General features: G+C 43.0%; 1 non-coding gene across 1 annotated transcript; it reads right to left on the bottom strand.

The window, feature by feature from the left end:
• Positions 1-2649: 2649 nt before the first annotated feature.
• Positions 2650-2722, bottom strand: TRNAA-CGC (transfer RNA alanine (anticodon CGC)). The gene has a single exon. It is a non-coding gene; the product is annotated as a tRNA-Ala (tRNA).
• Positions 2723-4780: the final 2058 nt, after the last annotated feature.

Here is a 4780-nt window from a genome sequence, read left to right as displayed (position 1 = left end):
TCGGCCAAGGTTGAATCCCACGCCCATCTCAGATTCAGGGCTGACAGCAAAGCTTCCTCTCCTGCTCACACAATCTACAGTCCACACCTCTGATTTCTCCTCCAGGCTCGGCAAAACCCTGGTACCTACAAGTAACCTCCCTCCCTCCCTCCCTCCCAGTGGATGGGTCCCTCCGGGTGGTTACGTTTGTCATGACACGCCCCCCCCCCCCCCGCCATAGTTTCCCAGAGTTGTGTGCTCGTTGCAGAAACACAGCAATTAGAGAATTAATTCACTGACCATTGTTTTTCTTCCTGGTCTGATAGACAAAATTTCCTGAGTCTAGAAAGCTTAGAACCTAAAACCTCTATCAATGAGCGAACGAAAAGCTAAATATGGAATGTCTTACTATCCCAGAGGAAATAAAAACGGGTTCTCTGAAAGTGATAAAAGGCTAACGGGTGTTCAGGAAGAGCAGAAATGGGAAGAGTCCACTGACGTGAGGGTTCACTGGAGATGTGAAGGGTGGGGGCTGAATGGTACTCAAAGGTGGAAGAGAAAGAGAATTTCTGGCAGGGGGTCAACAGTCCTCTCTCAAAGAGAAATTTTCAAATATATGCATGCAATTCAACACAATGGATGTAATTGGGAAGATGAACAGAGAAGAAAGAGAATGCATTATGGAAATGAAAGGCCAAAAAAAAAAAAAAAGAGCAAAATAAAACAGGACAGGTGGGGCTTCCACTGGTTAAGGATGGTGATATCAAGCCATGAATTGAGAGGTATAATTAATTAATGCAACTCAAGGCTAAAAGTTTCTAGAAAAGTATATTTTATTTGTAGTCTGTCTATCCATCTATCCATCCATCTATGCATCCATCCAACCATCCATCCAACTATCTATCTATCTACCTATCTATCCAGCCATCCGTCTTTCTATCCATCCATCTATCCATCCATCTATCCTTCTATCTATCCATCCATCCACCTATCCAACCATCCATCCATCCACTCACCCACCCACAATCCATTCTTCTTTCTTCCTATCTATCTACCTACCTGTCAATTATCTGTCTGTATCTACCTACCTATCTATAACGTATCTATCTAGATCAACAGACCAGTGGATGAATGAACGCCTGGATGGATGAATGGACGGATGGATGGATAGATAGACAGATAGATCATAGAGATAATCATACATATTCTGTATTAATCATGTGCACAAAATAAGGGAGGTGACAAGCAGAGGAGATACCGTCCACTTTTCTCCCTGAGCCACTGATCGAATTGTCAGCTATACCCAACCCAGTCCTCTTCAAGAAATGGGTAGTGATGAAGCTTCCCAAATGGGAAAAGACTCTATTCCCCTGGTGATGGTGGTGACGGTGGATGGTGATAAAGTCACACTTAGCATCCACTTCAAACCTCTTTGATATGTCCCTCGGTATTGCCGAACCCAGAAATTAAGTGTACTTCCTCCATTTCCCTTGCAGATAAAGATTATGTATGCCATTCAGATCCTTTTTTTTTTCTTCCTTTGTAAACGTTTTCGATGCCATAAGAGATGCATTCAAAAAAACAGCTGAAAAATAAACGAACAGCTTTCTGAAGGACATGGAACAGAACCACCACCCTGCCAAGAAACAGCGCACTGCCAGCAGCTGGAAGCCCTCCCCAGCAATTCCTCTGTTTGCCCTGGAGGTAATAACTTCTATCCTGAATTTCGTAGCAGTTCCTTCCTTGTTCTTTTCTAAACTTTCATGCCTAAGAGTGTGGGTTTGGGGTTTCATACAAATGGGCATGTAGCACATGTATTGTTTTATTTCTGGTTTCTTCCATTCCGTGTTATACAGAGAGATCCATTCAGGTGTCCCAGGTCCCTTAGAGTTTGTTCACTTTCTCACTGTCTGTGGTTCAGACCTAGCTGGGTAGAGAGGGTCCCTTCCTTCCTGACGAGGCTCAGAAATGTATGGGGGGAGTGAGCACTTCACAGTTTGTCACACAAACATGTCAGATGATGTCTGCACCCGAAGGCAATGGGGTGTGTGGTTCAGCAGGTCTAATTACACCTGCACCCCAATGTTCACAGCAGCACTATTTACAACAGCCAAGACATGGAAACAGCCTAAATGTCCATCAATAGATGAGTGGATAAAAAAGATGTAGTATATACACAATGGAATACTACTCAGCCATAAAAAAACTAAAATAATGCCATTTGCAGCAATATGGAGGGAACTAGAGATTGTCATTCTAAGTGGAGTAAGTCAGAGAAAGAAAAATATCACATGATATCACTTATAGGTGGAATCTAAAAAAAAAAAAGAAAGAAAAAGGACACTATGAACTTATCTACAAAACAGAAACAGACTTGCAGACATTGTAAACAATCTTATGGTTACCAGAGGAAAGGGAGTCGGGAAGGGGTAAATGTGGGAGTTTGAGATTTGCAAATGTTAACCGACATATATAAAAACAGATTAAAAAAACAAGTTTCTTCTGTATAGCACAGAACTATATTAAATGTCTTATAATAACCCTTAATGAAAAAGCATATGAAAACGAATATATGTATGCATATGCATGACTGGGACACTGTGCTGTACACCAGAGATTGACACATTGTCACTGACTGTACTTTAATAAAAAAAAATTTTTGGTTTTAAATGGCAGCACTGGGGATTGAACCCAGGACCTCATGCATGCGAGGCACGTGCTCTACCCCTGAGCTGTGCCCTCCCCCCAGGGTTCCTGGGTTCATTTTTATGAGTATGAGTTGGGGCCAGGATAAAACCTACTCTCAAACTCAGACCTGATAAATATCTGACAGGCTACCCATCAGTATATGCTTTTTTAAAATTGCTGCAGTTCTGCTGTAGAGCGAATCTCCAGAATGTACTCACCTTGCATAACCGAAACTTTGTATCCTGTGACCGTCACCTCCCCCTCCTCCTCCCCTCAGGTCCTGGCAACCACCAGTCTCCTCTCTGCTTCTATGAGTCTGATTACTTCAGATTCCATGTATAAGTGAATATAACACAACAGTTGTCTAGCTTAACGTCCTTAATGTCCATCCACGTCATTGAAAACTGCAATATTTCCCTTTTTTAAAACACCGAATAAAATTCCACCGTGTGTGTGCGTGTGTGCATGTGTGTATGTGTGCACTATATCACATCTTCTTTACCGCTTCGTCTGCTGATGGGCACTTAGGTCGTTTCCATATTGTGGCTATGGTGAATTGTGTTGCATTGAACATGGCGGTGCAAACACTGATTTGAGATGCTGATTTCAGTCTGTTTGGCTCAATGCCGAGAAGTGGGATTGCTGGATCATATGGCATCTTTATTTTTAATTTTTTGAGGAACCCCCACACTGTTTTCCACAGTGGCTGCACCAGTTTACATTCCCACCAACAGTGCAAGAGGGTTCCCTGTCCTCCACATCCTCACTGATACTTGTTACCTCTTGTGGTTTTGACTAAAGCCATCCTAACAGGTGTGAGATGGCATCTCCCTGCGATTCGGATTTGCATTTTCTTGATGACGAGTGATGCTGAGTGTCTTTCCACGGACCGGTTCACCATCTGGACGCCGCCTTTGAAGAAATGTCTGTTTGGACCCTTTGCCCAATCTAGAATCAGGTTATTGTCTTCGTTTCTGCAGCTGAGTTGTATGAATTCTTTGTGCACTTAAGATATTAACCCCTTATGAGATACATGGTTTGTGCATATTTTCTCGAATCCCATAAGTTGCCTTTTCATTCTGTTGACTGCAGAAGCTTTTTTAAGTTAACCTGCTCCCACCTGTTTACTTTTGCTTTTCTTACATCACAGGGTTCCTCTGAGGTTTTTGCTTACTTCTGAGACGGTCCTGATAATGCAGCCCAGTTCAGCCAGTTCCAAATGGGAACCCCCAGCCCCGCCAACTCCACCATGAAGGTCCAAGAATTGCTCAGGGCACAGGAGAAAGCCATTTGCCCTATCCTTAAATTTCTGTTTTTATTACTATAGAATCACATGTGAGTGTAAACTTACAAGGTGTTGCCTTTCAAGTGAAGACAAGATGTTAGTGGCCAACCAGCAGGGTTTACAAGTAGAAACGTGAGCTTGCTTTCTAAGAGCTGCCCTGGCCGTGCTAGGATTCTCCTGAACGTTAACCCTTTGGGGGCAACTCCACGCTCCGGACGGCATTAGGCATGCGACCCCTCTTCTCGAGGCAGAAAGCTGGGGAACCGAGGCGGGATTTAACTGGACACTGCTGTAGTCCGGATACTTTGTCTTCCGGAGTCCCTTTTAATCCATCCAGGAGTCCCATCAGGTATGTCTGTGATGTCCCTGTGATGCCAGTGTGGGGGAGGAAGCTAAAATACTTTCACCCGTCATGTGGGTGTGGTTTGTATTCCCATGAAAAAAGTTTTCAACCAAGGATTTCGACATCCCAAGTGAATTCTAGGCAGGTGTCAAATCTTAACCCTGGCCTTTGGGCAAGATGAAGACAAAAATCTGGGGTCAACAATCTAATTGTAAATTCAAGCACATCCACACTGAAAAGTGTCTTTTTTATGTTCTTGTAGTACAGCTTACAGTGTTGTGTCAATGTCCGGTGCCCAGCATCATGTTTCAGTCATATGTATACATACATATATTCCTTTTCATATTCTTTTTCACCACAGGTAACTACAAGATATTGAATATAGCTCCCCATGCTCTAAAGTAGAAACATGTCATTTATCTATTTTATACATAGTAGTTAGTATCTGCAAATCTCAAACTCCTAATTTATCCCTCCCCACTCCC

Source organism: Camelus dromedarius, chromosome Y (genome assembly GCF_036321535.1).
Source record: "Camelus dromedarius isolate mCamDro1 chromosome Y, mCamDro1.pat, whole genome shotgun sequence".
Lineage (NCBI taxonomy): Eukaryota > Metazoa > Chordata > Mammalia > Artiodactyla > Camelidae > Camelus > Camelus dromedarius.
The sequence above is the reverse complement of the archived record's forward strand: the minus strand, read 5'-3'. Positions and strand labels throughout refer to the sequence as shown.